Source organism: Haliotis asinina, chromosome 6 (assembly GCF_037392515.1).
Source record: "Haliotis asinina isolate JCU_RB_2024 chromosome 6, JCU_Hal_asi_v2, whole genome shotgun sequence".
Classification (NCBI taxonomy): Eukaryota; Metazoa; Mollusca; class Gastropoda; order Lepetellida; family Haliotidae; genus Haliotis; species Haliotis asinina.
The window spans coordinates 21,340,198-21,357,406 of NC_090285.1; the positions used below are offsets into that span (position 1 = coordinate 21,340,198).

Here is a 17,209-nt window from a genome sequence, read left to right on the forward strand (position 1 = left end):
TAGTTCACTATTTGTAGCTGATATATGAAACATTAGGACAAAATTTTCATAACAAAATATTCCCATGATAACATATCAATAAATCAGGGAGAACACTGAAGCGAGTGAGTGAGTGAGTGAGTGTGGTTTTACACTGCCTTTGGCAATATTCCAGCAATAGATCAGCGAGGACAGCAGAAACAGGCTTCACACATTGTACCCATGTGTGGAATCCAACTTGGGTCTTCAGCCTGATGAGCCACCACTTCAACCACAAGGGTATACAACCACCCCATATATGCAATCATTATGGCTACTTCAAGTTTAACTGACAGCAACAATAAATAACACCTTGTCTATATCCTGTGAAAATCATCATCCATATACTTAGAAGACCAAACTCCTGTCCATAGCTGAGCTTTCAGTTAAAACAGAATTTTGTCTATATTTTATGACAATGGTACAAAGGTCAGCCTCCTTAATACAGCTCATCCAAACCCTAAAGAGGTGGTGCAACTCTTGTTGAATTAAACAACACTACACCTATGGAAATGGTACAATAACTGCCAAAGATTAAGAATATGAACATGACTGTCAGATATCAAGAGAATAGTACAACAATGACAAGGTAAGAAAATGGTACAGCCAAAAAAAAGGTGATTAGATGAACAATGAAAGTCAAGAGAGAGTATGGCTTTACACTGCTTTTAGCAATATTCCCCCAACATCATGGAACATCACACAGCGTACCCACGTTAGGAATCAAACCCAGGGCTGAATCCCTGAAAGAGGACCCTGCCATTGCTTTGTCATGGAAAGGAAAGAATTCATGGGTTCATAAGCTCAAATCTCAAAATGGCCCAGGACAGATGTATGTCTAACATTATGTCAGAACATTGTTCCTTCTGAAGTCCATATTTTTCCAATGTAATCCAAGTTTTCCCAACGTAGCCAGGTGCATCTACAAAGCAAGCAATTGATTTCCTGCATGAGGCCTCCCTATACAAAAGGTGTCAATCATCTTGGTATATCGAACCTGTTCGGACTGGAGGGAAGTGCTTGGCAGGGAAATTATGAATAGGATTAATTAATTCCACAACATAAATCAACATGTGCTTAGAAATGTTTGGCTATGTCTTGTTTTCTACATGAATGATCCCCTCCCAAGGGAGACGTCATCAGTAAAATATGAAGCGGTTTCCATGACATTATAGGTACAGACATGCAGGAAACGACATCAAAGTGTGTTTGTTTGGATAATGTGGAACTAGCGCTATACTAATATCCTTATTGTCTTTCATCTATATTATATAACCTACCAACAAATATTTCGAATTCATCAACAAAGACAAGGACAATTAGTGACTACAGTTTTATGTTGCTGTTAACAATATGTTGTGCGTGCGTGCGTGCGTGCGTGCGTGCGTGCGTGCGTGCGTGCGTGCGTGCGTGCGTGCGTGCGTGCGCGCTAGTTATTCTGATTTTAGCATTATTCCAGCAATATCAAGGTAGGAAACACCAGAAATGGAATTCCCATATTTTATCCTTATGGTAATGAGCAGACTCTTTAACCATGAAGCTATCCACCTACCAGACACATTAAAGAGCAAGTTTTTGGTATCATGGGTGGGAGGTAAACATGCCAGCCAGAAGGGTTGCAGGTAACTGACATTTACCATTATTGTGAAATCCAAGATCATAATGCTTGAAACACCATCATCACAAAAACATTGATTCAGACATATACTACTTAAAGAACACCCACTACTGTAGGGCTCTGTGTTGCAATGACCACCAGCCAAGACAAATATACCATTGGAACAAAAAAATCTTCTTCAGCATGCAGACTGATAGAACAAACAAAAGATCTCAAAACATTTGCTGCTGAAAAATTACAACATATATCATAAATACATTCTATTCAGGAAATACATCCTATTTCCTTTGGAATCAAACTCCAGTCTAAAGAACAATTTTGTGTTCTCAAACTTCCTTAGCATGCAGACTGATACAGCAAGAAAACATTTATAATATTTTGCTCTTGTGATATAAATCTGCTTATCATTTGCTAATATAGCTTATATCATAATACATTCTATTTACAATATTTTGCTCTTGTGATATGAATGAGCTTAAACACTATCATTTGCAAACAGTTTATATCAGCCATCGTGAGAAAAATCTTCCAAGCACACAACTGCCACTTTCTGTACACAACCTATCAGAGTCTACTGCATTCAATTTCACAATTAACATGATAAGGTGGTAGGAAAATGTCAACAAAAACGGAAATTCTCAGACATAAACTGCTCACAGGGTGCTGAAGAATTTCCCCGTCTCTTCTTTTAACAAGCCATGTATCAATTTCCAACACTTGTGCCAAAACCACTATTTGTACAGACTTATCATAAGAATAACATGGTTCCACCTTCACCTATCCCTGTTGGCAGGTTTCAAAGCCCAGTCTTGCATTAGACAAATCAGATATCCAACAAATGCTTTAGACAGCTTGACAGAACTTCAGAAAAATTATCATGCATCAAGCACTGGGTGGAGTCCTTTACAGTAATGTTCCACTTAAATCTCGAACAATTTATGCCCTCAAATACAGTGCAACATGTCAAAACCGACAGCTATTCAATCTGGCAAGTTGTCAAGATCGGCTAAAAAATTTCAGTCCAGTCAGTGGCCTTAATACTCATCATTTAAAAGCTCTACAATCCAGCAGCTGTCAAATACAGATCCTGGAATGAAATGAATATGTTTATAAAGTATCAGCACTGTCTAATCCGGTGCACAGCAAGGATTCGGCTTGAAGTGTATTGTCCCCAATTAATCCTGATTTGAAACAACATATTGAACTAAATTATTGCACAATATATTGCATTCAAATCCTCAAATGAGAAGAAATAATAAGCTGTCTGGTCTTTCTTTTCAAATGTGTTCATTCATCATGTTTGAATAAAAGTGAATATGAGCTCAGTCCAAGTTGTAGGTAACCAAGTCAGCTCTATAATCCGCTACAATGTCTAAACCAGATTATTTCTTCAGTCCCGACAAGTGCCAGTTGAGACAGCTTCCTATGTTGTCTGAGCTCTGAACTTCTGATGGAGGTACATATAGAATATTTAAACATTGATATGCCAATGAATTTTACAGTCATGTAGAGTGATCAGGACTAAATGAGGTTATTCATGGACCGATTGAGAAAGTATGGCACTTTCAGCAATATTCCAGCAATATCACAATGCTTATTGGGTCTGCTTGCCTCTGTTCACATGGTAGTTAGGAAACATATTCTATTCATATAAGAGATTCCCTCAGAAAGAGCCAATCAAACCCTCAAAACTAAATTCACAAATACATATCTATTTGCATGTCTATTCTATCTTTGAAGGATAAACATTCAAAACAAAACAATAATCTCAAGCACAAGAAATAAAGTAACTTTTCAACGTTACTGATCATAAACACTGGCTCTAGCTACTGCAATGATGTCATAAACAGAACAAACTCGTCTCGGTGAGCGAGTGAGCGAGTGAGCAAGTGAATATTGCTTAATGCTTTATCAGCAACTTTCTAACTCTTCACAATGAAGTAATAAAAAGAACATAGTCTCCTCAGAAATTAATGCTAAAAAGCCTTACCATTGTAATACAAGAATAGGCTGTATGAATATACTGATGTGTTGTTTGAATGTTGATAGCTAAATTCTCCAGACATAAAGGTAAGATATTAAAAAAACTACTATCAGTTTTAAACATTTTAGACATTATTTACAAGATAGGTATTTTATTGAAAAGAATATATTTCCAGTAAAAATGAACAAGATACGTTTTATAAATAGTGCAAGTTAAATCATGACTTAGGAGTTTTTAAATGACTTCCGGAATTCTTTCATCTTGTTCCATAATGAAGACAAAATGTTATAGGCTGAATGAAACTTGTAAGTGTGATTGGTGAGTGAATGTGTTGTGGTGTTTTGTGGTGTTCGTATCTTGTGCTTTTATGAAAAAAAATCCTGTTTTTCTGTTGTCAAGCAAAATTTTCTTGCAAAAGACCTTAGAGTCCCTTGGCTCTATTGTCTTTTACTCTAAGAGGAGAAACAGGAAAAAAAAATTGTCAATTATATAGAAAAACCCATCTTCCTGTGTGAATGATAAGATGGGTAAGCAAGGGGGCCTCTACATGTTATCACAATTCAAACTCGCAGACTGTTAAGGTTAATTCCAATCCCTGAAACGTATTCAGACTTATCTAGTCTGTCCTACGGCTTCAACCAAAAGCCATCATCAGATGAAGCTGCATTACTGCAGTTTCCATCACGACACATCAAAGAGTGGAATTAGACCTGCTGCACTACATTCATAAATATACCCTGTGTCAGTTGCCATTCAAACTGAAGCTCACTGAAGAATTTCCACTTAACTAGCCAGAATAATGCTGACTTGACACAACCTCAACACATTAGGGTTTACGCCAGATTCCACATTTATCACTTCTCCAGGAAACCCAGAGGACCATTTTCTCCACTATTTGAATGAAGCAGATAAAATGCACAGGGCCTGTATGTGACAAAAAATACACACATCAAACAAGGACTACTGTAATTACCTGAATATGTGCAAGAGACATCAAGTCCTTGAACTAGTCATTTGTTTTTTTTCAGAGGTACACCATTGCATCAACATTCTTAATGTTGCCAATGACAGCCAAGGTATCATGTAAAAAAATATTTGTTGAGTTAAAAATCTAAATCTCAAGTCCATGTTGAGACAACTAGCAACAACTGAGACAATCTCTAAAATGGCTAAATTAAACAAGGAAAAGACAAAACGCCATTATCATACTAAGTAAAACTGTATGGTTTTCATAGAAAAGAAAAAGATTTTCAGTTTTGTTTTATAGAATCCATCCCACAACATAAAAAAACATGAACTATGTTCATCACAATCACACATATATCAAACTGAGTAAATGAGCGAGTATTGTTTTATGCCACTTTCAACAATATTCCTGCACTATCTAGGACACCAGAAATGGGCTTCACACATTGTACACATGTGAGGAATCAAACCCATTCTCCAAGTGGAGCTTAAATCATTAAGCTACCCCACTGCCCCATCTCTTGAACTGTCAGGAATAGCGATATAATTAACGCTTTGGGGGTCCCAGTCACATGACAAATATTTTATTCGAAATGTGTATAACAAACAACAATCATAATAAACTAAAATTAATGGCCCCTTTGGTTTCACAGAAGTAGGACTTTACTGTATTAATTAATTGGGAGTTACAATGGCTAAGGAATGACAATATCTTGTCAAAATCACACCATCAGATTGGATGAACTTGGTTCAAAACATCATAATGATGCCAAAATTAGCAGCACTTCAAGACAAAACATAAAGATATAGACATATCTTCTCTGAAACAATACTGAACATGTCAGGTGAGAATTCCAGCCAGGCAGGGATCTCTTAATCTGTCATACAGACCCTGAAACAAATATGTTCAAGACAGCCCACGCAAGTCTAAATATGTGGCCAGTCTACATTTCCACAACTTCTGAAAATGAAGAAAGTGTCAAGCTCCTTTTCATGATATTTTATTTTTTCACAGTGAACTTTTTTTTCCCGGTAAAATATGTTAATTTTAGAGTCGCTAGGGACCATTCATAATTTATGGCTTGGGGTGGTGGTGATGATTGTAAGGGAGGGATCACCCATTATGTTCTGGGGAAGAAGGGATCACACCATAATGGGCGTGGAGTCATCAGTTTTGTACATGTCCAATTTGATTTTGTACATGACAAGCAGGGTGGTGATGGTGGGTTGGGGTTGAGGTAGGGGTGGAGTGGTCACTTACTTTGTACATCAATTTTAACGGGGTGTCATTCACATTGTACATGCAACTCCATAAAAATCATCATCACATCCCCTAGTCATAAATTATGAATGGTCCCTTAGTCTAGGACCTCTTCAGGGCATCTTCTGGGCCAAATTTTATGCAAGGCAGCATTTATTGCAAGATTTACGTCACATCAATCAGTGGGACATCGACCACAAGCTATCAGAGCTGCAGCATTTTAAATGGCATTTCTCAATGTGCCAGCATTGTTCAACTGATAACTCTTGAAACAAGATCTAATTTTTTTTCCATGCAGGGAGTGGGCCAGCAAGCAGCCTGTTGATATTTTGACAATTACGGCTAAATGTTATATCAACATGCAAGAAACAGGAGGATTAGGACTGAAACTCACAGCAACAGTGTAGCCCAGACAACACTCGGGATATCTTGTTCAAGGATGCATTGTAAAGATGGATTTCTTGAACATCAACATTTCACAGGCCTAATAGCTGGCTAATTCCTGTCGGTAATAGACTCTCTATGTTTGTAGTGACTACAGAAGAAGTCTAGACAAATAAAGATTGTGTCTCTTAATACAAACTCTTCCAGGCGTCTTACAATTCAACCTTACTATTCAAAGCCAATGGAGCCAGCATTCCATCACCCATAGTTGACAACCACATACAGCAGTTTACTACCAATGACATAAGGGACCATTCATTATTTATGGTTTGGGGGTGGTGGTGATTATTATGAGAAGATTGTACAATGTGTACAAAAGTTTGTAGAAAGTAAGTGGCCCCCACCCCTTCCCATTATTTTTAAGCATAACATTTCAATATATCTATGCACAAAATTACTGATGGTCCCTAACATCTACAATGGACATCTTAAACCCTGTTTGTGATTAGGGATGTGAACAAAATCACCTTTATGTTTATTTATAAAGCAAAACCCTGAAAATGTGAAATAACATACACACCTACATAACAATCTATACGGCATTTCTGTACTTTTACACGCTTATTTCAGAACTGTGACAGCTTTTCCAAAACATTTGGTACAAGGCTTTCAAATCACATGAAACTTTCAGTGCAAACCAATCTGACAATAACATAATCTGTATTTCTCTGAGATAGAATCTAGAGCTTCAAGTCTGTTATAATTCATCCGGAATCATCAGACATGGGGCACCAGAAAAAGGCTTTTTCTAGGAATCAAACTGGAGTAGTCAGGTGACAAACTCTTCAACCACAACACCACCCCACCTCACTTCACCAGTTTAAAACTACTGCTACAAAACAACCCCTGCTTTGCAGATAAACATCAATTTCATCAGATCTGGTTAAGTTTGATCCATTTCCATCAATTTTCTACATTGAGTACGCTGGAAAAGACACAGCCACCAAATGTTACAGTTGAACACTCACTCAGTTGCAACAGAGCACACAGCCCTTCGCCTCAGAAGGCAACGGTGTTCATTCCCAAGTTAAGAACAGCTGATAGTTCTCATTATTAACATGATTAAGTTTGCTGTCAAGTCACATACATCTTCAGCACCATGCTGGCTTTTTCATAAACATTTATTGTCTGGGGGAAACACAACTTGTTACATTTGAACCGATATTTCCTGTACAGAAGTAAAAGGGGGAAATGAAGTGATGCACATAATCAATCACTAGGTTTTGACTGTAGATGTATGGAGAGGCCACAGAGACTTGGTGCCGATGTTGGTGGCATCCTGATGGTGGTGACGTCAATGCTGATGCTGTCAGATCAAGCTTGGATAATACACCACAATACATGTTTTACTACTGATCGGTAGGCAGACTATTGACCAGGTGACATAATGACAAAATGCAGACATATCCTGCTGAGGTGAGAAGAGATAGTTGGAACAGCATAATATATCCTGTTACACATGCCAATATTACAGGGTAACATAGTGAAAATGTATGTTACATTCATATGGTATATGGTCATTTCCTACATTCATATCAAACATCTATGATACATTCCTATGTTACACATTATGCTACATTCCTGTGTTACACCTAATGCTACATTTGTTTATTACACATCATGCAACATTCCTATGTTACACCCAATGCTTCATTCTTATACTACATATCATGGTATATTCCTGCGTTACACCCATTGCTATATTCCTATATTACACATCATGCTACATTCCTGCGTTACATCCAAAGATACATTATTCGGGTACATCACTAATACATCCCTACAACAAATCTCTACAATACATTCCTATGATACATTATATGGATACATCACTGATACATCCCTACAATAACTCTCTACAATACATTCCCATGATACAGTATTTTGATACATCACTGATACAATAAATCTCTACAATACATTTATATGATACAGTATTCGGACATATCACCGTTACATCCCTGCAATAAATCTCTACAATACATTCCTATGATACATTATTTGGATACATCACAGATACAATAAATCTCTACAATACATTCCTATGATACATTCCTTCAGTTCATGCCAATGATACCGATCCGAAATACACATTCCTATGAAGCATCCCTACAATACATTCCTATGATACATTATTTGGATACATCACTGATACAATAAATCTCTACAACACATTCCTATGATACATTCCTTCAGTTCATGCCAATGATACCGATCCGAATTACACATTCCTATGAAGCATCCCTACAATACATTCCTATGATATATTCCTTCAATACATGCCAGTGATACCGATCCGAATTACACATTCCTATGAAGCATCCCTACAATACATTCCTATGATATATTCCTTCAATACATGCCAATGATACTGATCCGAATTACACATTCCTATGAAGCATCCCTTCAATACATTCCTATGATACATTCCTTCAATACATGCCAATGATACTAATCCGAATTACACATTCCTATGAAGCATCCCTACAATACATCCCATGAAACCCCTGCAAGTCACTGTAAAGCAGACTTCCAGCTTTTCCTTCGAGAAGAGCTAGCATATGGTAGCCATCAGACAAGCCTTGTTGTCAGACTGCTGTTGATGGTGTTCAACTTGTCTACCCCTAGGTTGATCTTTTCACCTGTATACAGGAACCCATCAATCATCCAACTGTCAGTCAAGTGGCTGCTGTAGGCTCACTTCACAGCCACACTTACAAATTAGGCTTTCTAATACACCTGTGCTAGGAACTAACTAGTCACAAGTCATTAAGAATGATGAGTACAGAAAAAACAAGCTTCATCCAGTCTTCTAGACTAATGCTTAGTCTCAGAATATGTGTAATTCTGACTGTAACAAATAAACCCATTTAAATTGAAAAGGAGCCTTATTGAGAACAGAGGTTCAGGACCTTGGGAAATACAGACTTGCTTCATTTAGAGCTTTAGCATGACAGCATGAGCAACAGTTCATGCCACTGGACTTATTCAAGATGTACCTCTGGTCATGTCCAAGTTGACCAGAACAGATTGAAGACTCATCCGCATTCTGTGCAAAACGTTTAAGTCTATTGGTCTAAATCCGTCTCTTGGCTTCATTTCAATGGATCTCAGCTTTACTGTATCAACTTTTGACATCACATCTAATAATATTACTATTTTACTTATGGCTGTCTCATATTTTCATTATTCCCATGGCTAATGGACTTTAAGCTGTCTAGCCCAGATATCCATTTGGTCTGCACAATGGTCAGTTACACAGATAGTCTTGTGTGCTGACTCTTGGAAATCTCCAAGAAAAAGGTAGATAAATATGTAATAGGATTAACATCATCTCTTATTAACCTTTGAGGTAGCCTTGTGCCCCACCTAGTTACAACACAGTGCAGCAGCAGGTTACAGTACAGCAGCAGGTTACAGTACAGCAGCAGGTTACAGTACAGCAGCAGGTTACAGTAAATCAGGTTACAGTACAGCAGCAGGTTACAGTACAGCAGCAGGTTACAGTACATCAGCAGGTTACAGTGCAGCAGCAGGTTACAGTACAGCAGCAGCTTACAGTACATCAGTTTACAGTACAGCGGCAGGCTACAGTACAGCAGCAGGTTACAGTAAATCAGGTTACAGTACAGCAGCGGTTACAATAGAGCAGATTAAAATACAACAGCAGATTACAGCGAAGCAGCAGGTTACAGTACAGCAGCATATTACAGTAAAGCAGCGGTTACAATACAGCAGATTGCAATACAACAGCAGATTACGGTACAGCAGCAGGTTACAGTTCAGCATTGGGTTACAGTACAGCAGCAGGCTAGAGTAAAGCAGTAGGTTACAGTAAAGCAGGCAGCTGCAGTACAGCATCAGGATACAGTACAGCAGTTGGTTACACTCCAGCAGCAGATTACACAGTACAGCAGCAGATTACAATACAGCAGCAGGTTACAGACCATTAAGTCAACTTCACAAGGAATTTTACTACAGGTCTCCTTCATAACCGGGTGCATGGAGATGACAGACAGGTAAAAACAATCCCACTCACAATACTATCAACTTGTCTGACGTATACCTTTAACACTGCATCTTTAAGATTGAGAAGATTACACATGTAGGAAGTGACTCAGTGTTTCCTGACATAAGCTCATTACAAAACTAATATCCATGTGGCTTTTCACACTGCTGAAGATCCACAAATGTGAAAGTTTTATCCTTCGTCTCCATGGATGAGAGTTTTTCCAATCCACCAACTGCAGCTACATACAAAGTTAAGGATGTGTGCATGGTAACAACAGCTTGCAAGAAGACATACCACTAGTTTTAACACAGTTTGTATATATTTTTCTAAAGGCTGTTTCATATCATCTACTTCCTGGTAGGAAGGTGTCTTCCTAATGCACAAGATGTTATCACAAGAATCTTACGTCTGATTAACATAAGTAAACTATGTCAGTTTTCAACATCAACCAACATTTTCCTGGTAGAAAATTGTCATCCTAATGCCCATTTCATTACAAGAATCTGAATTCTGATGAACATAAATAAACTGTGTGCTTTTTCACTACCACCACCACTCTGTACAAAAACAAACGGGAGATAACTCTAATATATTCTGTGAAATCTGAAGTCCCTGTTTATGTTGCTTGTTGCATAATCCATCACATACCTTTTAACCAGCTGTATGGCTTCAGCCTGTGAATAATCAAGATCTATACCAGATAATTAAGGAATCAATTCATGTATTTTGGGTATGGTAATATTAAGTCAGTCAAATCACTAAGCCTGCCTGTCCCATCCATTCTACACCTGTCATGACACCCATAGGTCTGACCTGGAATTCCTCCCATCAGTCTGAACTAAACCGTTTCATTACAAGGAACTAGCAAGGATATATTTGAGAGGTCACAACATGGATGGAGCGGTGGGGTAGCCTAGTAGATATTAGAGTTGTGACGATTAATCGCTACACAAGTTATCGCGATTCAAGAGCTGCACGATACGATACATCGATACGATTGTCGCGTATCGATTCAACACGATACTTACATACTTAGCAGTCTACGAAAACACCGTCTCCCCTTCTATTGAGATTTTCGTGGAAAATATTGCCATGGACATGCTCCGACTGAGATAATTTTCACAAATTTATTTTGTTATCTGTGCAAAAAAGCCAGTTGTGCCAATGTTGATCCCTGCTGTTCCATTTTTTTGGGAAAACACTACTTTACTAACACATGCTAAACATTTTTAATAAAATGTCTTTCATGATGACATGTTTTATTTTTCTTGGGAGAAGAATACCTTCCCTGAAATGATAACATAACAGCACATTATTTTCAGTACTTTTATTTTTCTGTATACAAGGACAAAAAATCGTGATACGCACGGTGTCCCCTGCCATGATACTGGTGGAATATTGTAAAACCCAACTCACCTACTCGTATCTATCATGTCCAATGGATACAACTGCATATCTACCAGTTTTGACAAAAACTGCAGCTCTTAACTTCTTTCAAGGAGAATGTATTGGAAAACAAAAAAAATGAAAGAAAATCAATTTGAATAGCTATACATACAAAACTTCAAAATTGCTTGTGGAAAATCCATCAAGTATTGATGCCAGTGAGGTCCCCCTATTTCACATACCACTTGCTTTTTGTTGTAAACATAAAATACTGGGGACATATAGCCTCAAATCAGCTCCATGGCAGCAACTGATGGCAAAATAAATGCACATTACCAACACTTTGCTCAGAGACATATAGAGCTCACTTTTTAATCAGTGGATATATGGGCCTAGATTTTCGAAGCTTTCTTAAAGCTGAGATAGTTGTAAGTCTAGGTTCAGGACAAAAATCACTATTAATTGCATTCTGGTTCAAAACAATTACAGGAATATGAATGAATGGAAGGGGATGAATTTCAGAAAAAGCCTAAAAATGACTAGGAATGAGACTTCCATCAACACAGTAAACATGGCCATTACCATCACCAGCAGAGTGAGCGAGTGAGTTAGTTTAGTCTTACGCCGCACCCAGCAATATTCCAGCTATATGGTGCCGGTCTGTAAATAATCGAGTCTGGACCAGACAATCCAGTGATCAACAACATGACTATCGTTCTCCGCAATTGGGAACCGATGTGCCAACCAAGTCAGCAAGCCTGACCATCCAATCCCAATAGTCGGCTCTTACGACCAGCACAGTCGCCTTTTATGGCAAGCATGGGTTGCTGAAAACCTATTCTATCCCGGGACCTTCATGGGTCTTACCAGCAGAAGAAGTTCCAAACTGAAAGCACCTTCCAACACAGGTGGACCTTAATCACAATCAATTCAAACTATTGCACAGTAATCTAACTTAAACCACTTTGTTAAAGTACAAATTGTCAGTAAGCATGAGCTGCGCTCATAACATGTGAATTAAAACTGGTAAATCGCAATCAGTTTCAAAATTGGACTTGAGTTAATGAGTGACATTCTTCCCTAGGGTGCAATGAGACTTTCGCTTATGTCCTAGATTACACTCAGATCTAACCTTGTCTTGACTGTAAACATCAAATACACACTCGGCTGATCTGCTGTGGAAAACATTACAACATAAAATGGAATCATTAACACATCAATACTTCATCATGGCATTTGCATGAAAAGAAAACTTCGAAAGAAAAAAACAACAGCAATCCAATATTACTCTCCATTTGTCCCAGCGTGTCTCATCCAGTGTCTTAGCCCTTCCTTTCCCCATGACTGCCCCACCCTCTACATGTCTCCATCACTGTCAATAACCCCCTTGTGGTCAGAACCACTCCAGCATGTCTCATCCATTGTCTCAGCATTTGCTTCAATCATGCCTGATCCACTCTCTACATGTCTCCACCACTGTCAATAACCCCCTTGTGATTTGCCCTACCCGAACATGTCTCATCCAGTCTCTCAGCATTTGCCTTCATCATGCCTGACCTACTCTCTGCATGTCTCCAGGGGCGGTGGGGTAGCCTAGTGGTTAAAGCATTCGCTCGTCATGCCGAAGACCCGTGTTCGATTCCCCACATGGGTATAATGTGTGAGGCCCATTTTCTGGTGTCTCCCGCTGTGATATTGCTGGAATATTGCTAAAATCGGCGTAAAACCAAACTCACTCACTCTACATGTCTTCACCATTGTCAATAACCCCCTAGTGGTCTGCACCACACCAACATGTCTCATCCAGTCTCTCAGCATTTGCCTTAATCATGCCTGACCCACTCTCTACATGCCTCCACCATTGTCAATAACCCCCCAGTGGTCTGCACCACACCAACATGTCTCATCCAGTCTCTCAGCATTTGCCATAATCATGCATGACCCACTCTCTACATGCCTCCACCATTGTCAATAACCCCCCCAGTGGTCTGCACCACACCAACAAGTCTCATCCAGTGTCTCTGCATTGGCCTTAATCTTGCCTGACCAACCTTCTACAAGTTTCCCGCATTGTCAATGCACTTGTGATCTGCTTCCACTTCTCCAGATCCATCCAGGATCCTGGTCAGTGTATGTGCCCTACTGTGGTCTTGTCCCATCTTCCATGTGTCTTATCCAAGGTCTAAGTTTAAGTCAATGTCCCCTTGTGAACCATCACGTCACCAACATGTCCTTGTAGCAAGAATCACAATGTTGAGTCTATGTATGACCCAGTGTGGTTCATCTCAAGGCACAGCATTAATCAAACGAATAAGGTTGTGTAAGTAATAGCATCACATTAATATCTTGAAGTAAAACGAAATAATATAAAAGCTGTTATCATAATACTGTAGCCACATAGCAAAAACAAGAGTAAATCTGAACCACAGGTGTCCAGCTTGTGTTTCATGTTCGGTAATGTGTGCTTTGTTCCTTGTATGCATGCAACACTACACTGACGGAGTGTTGGATGAGTGTTGAAAGGGAGGGTGGAGGGGAGTATTTATAACTGGAATTTTTATATAACATGACAAAAGAAGAATGCATTTTTGAGTGAAATTGAAAGAGACAATCTTACTTTAGAAAACACACATCAATATTCTAGCAACTCACAGGGAGAATTTATTTCGCAAAGTGATTACAAACAAATTATGAAGGAAGGAAGAAAAGTCAGCCATGAATTGTTCCACACAAAGAAGTTGTCATCTACGAAGGCTACACATTTTCGTGCTCTTGCAAATTTTAAATGCCTACCAAAAAATGGATTATGAGAAATCATCACTTGGTGATGAGGATCTACTGCATCGTGGAATCATTTGACTAAATGTACCGTTATAAAGGGGAAAAAGGTATGCCATACTTGTGATAACACAAACATGTTGAGATTCTTCTATCATTTTTGGTTGAGTCTTATCTGGGATTCCAACCCACAGACTCAAAGTCAGGCATCTTCATGCTAAACACAGAGTCAGACAACTAACCCACTCAGCCACCACAACATCAACAAAAAAGGCAGCCTGACAACTGATAGTAAATACTTTGTGTACCCTTCTGACAAGTGTAAATTGGCATGGCTCTCCCAGACAAAAGCTATGAATATACAATGTCATCAGGGAAATGGTCAAATGCACGGAAGGTTATGTCTGAGATTACTCTGTCTCAGTGAGGTACATATTCCAGCGCTTAACTTCCTACACTTTCTACAAAGGTTATAGATGTCAACTTGTCCACTTAAAAAGCAAGGTGTTTTGGCAAATATTCCTACTCCTTCATCAGGCGAATTATTGATAATGAAATTAGAATTAGGTACTGGAGATCTATTCTGTCCTTTAAACAAAGTAAAAGACAGCATTTTAGTAACAGATCTGATATATTAGCCCTGGGAAAGGAGCAAGTCTTCAGTCATGGAATCCACATAAGAGAGAAACGTTCACTGACTTGATCATAGAACGTGATATTTTAGACCTGAACTGTCAAGAAATCTCTGCAGGGAAGGACATTTCAGTAACTGGATTGTATTGTAGATTTCCTCTGAGTATCCACCATGACACATCTCCAGACACTCCTCACCTACACATCTGCTTGGGGCCTGCAAACTATTCACATGAAGTGCAAGTGTCTGGTATTGTTAAAAGCCTTTTGTCGTTTATTAGATACATTTTGCAGTTCTATAAAAGCAGATTTTTCACAAAACAAGACTGTGATCAGCAGAGCTGTGTACTGGCAAATAAAAAGTATTGCAATATGTTCCAATGCACATACCTGGACTGCAAAACCTATTGTGATACGGAAGCCAGATTGTTAGAAAGTGAATGACATTGATTATCCATGTAGATCCTACTTTCCCTAAAAATACATGCTGTGGTTTTCATAACAGCATTCTCAAAAGTAGGTGGATACTTTGGGCTTTATTTTTCCTTCCACAATATAAGGATTGTGTTTTGTTACTTAATTACAAAGCAAAATGTGAATTGTAAATGGAAGTCTGTGTACATTTCAACTTATACCACAAATAATATGATTTTAACTCATACCATAGATAGCATTACTGTAAGTTTCATAATTCTTTACTGAATTTTAGGGCTGTAACAGTGCATGGAACTAAGATTTGATGGTAGAAAAAAAAAAAATTGATGCATCAATAGTATGTATGGCCATTGATAGTTTAACAACTCATGTTGATAAATGCGCAACACTCCTTCATTGTGTATATGTTTTAACTGTTTACTTGATCTGGGTTTCAAGTTTTTTGACTGAAAGTACTTCAACTTGTCTTCTTTGATATAAAGTATGCACTGATTTGGGAAATGACTTCAAATGAGACAATTCATGGAGAAAAAAAACTATTGCATTAGTATTGCAATAGTTGGTCGCAATAGACTATCACTATTGCAATAGTATGCTGCAATTCGACTATTGCTATCACAATAGCCGTGACCCCTCAATAGTCAGACCTACCAAACATTCAGCTTTGCTGAAAAAAAAAATGTTGCCATCTGTATCATTTGAAAAGTGTATTAAGGAATACAGATACAGTGGAAGCTGTTGAAACCGGCATCTGTCCCATCCGGCAAGTTGTCAATACCAGCGTAAAATCTCAGTCCAGTCCGTGACTTGTACATTTCTCATCAGCTCTACAATCTGGCATGTTGTCTAAACTGGATATTTTTTTTCAGTCCTGATGCGTGACGGTTTAGACAGCTCCCACTGTACTACCAAACAATGCTATTGATCAGTCATAATACCAAGAATATATGCTTACTGTACTAGGTGGTCGAGTTCAATGCTGGGGCAGTGTGTCTCCTAGTAGTCTAAGCATGTATTCGTTCATCAAGCTGAATTCCCCACATTGGCATAACGTATGAAGCATATTTCTGGTCATCTCTTGAACTGTGTCAAAGTAATATCATGGCATGTCTGCTTGATCAGAGGAAAGCCTTTATTACTGCCTGTCTGGGATGTTAACAACATTTGGTGAGAAACAACAGCATCACAAAAATAATCAGGGCAAACTTGGACATGAACTAATCTGTCTCGCAGCCCATGAACCACACCATCTTCTCTACAACCTGGCTGTCTCTGCAATACTAAAGACAAAAATGCAGCAAGTCTAGATTCCCATAGGTTCTGAATAACCCTTCTCAGTGGGGTTCCTTTTCATTTTAAATGGGTTTATTTGTTCCTATGAAAACAACATACATGCAGAGAGTAAGCATCAGTCTACGACATGAACCTCTGACAAATTCTCTTCAGTAAGGACCCAACCCTACACGGTGGTGCCAAAACCATCTGGGCTGACCTAACCCTTTATCCATGACAACACTGATAGTGTGACTGTTTCATTCTGGTTTGACAGAAATCTGATATTCAGCATCCAAGTTCAACACTGAAACTTGATGCCCAGTTTAATCTCGGTTGTATACCTTGTATCCATTGAATGTTAATGCACTGTTAAACAATTACTATTGTGACCTTGACCTT

At 38.6% G+C, this 17,209-nt stretch overlaps 1 protein-coding gene across 6 annotated transcripts in view; it reads right to left on the reverse strand.

The window, feature by feature from the left end:
- Positions 1 to 17,209, reverse strand: part of LOC137286913 (ralBP1-associated Eps domain-containing protein 1-like) — an 85,796-nt gene that overhangs the window by 35,120 nt on the left and 33,467 nt on the right. The gene's annotated exons all lie outside the window — the stretch shown is intronic.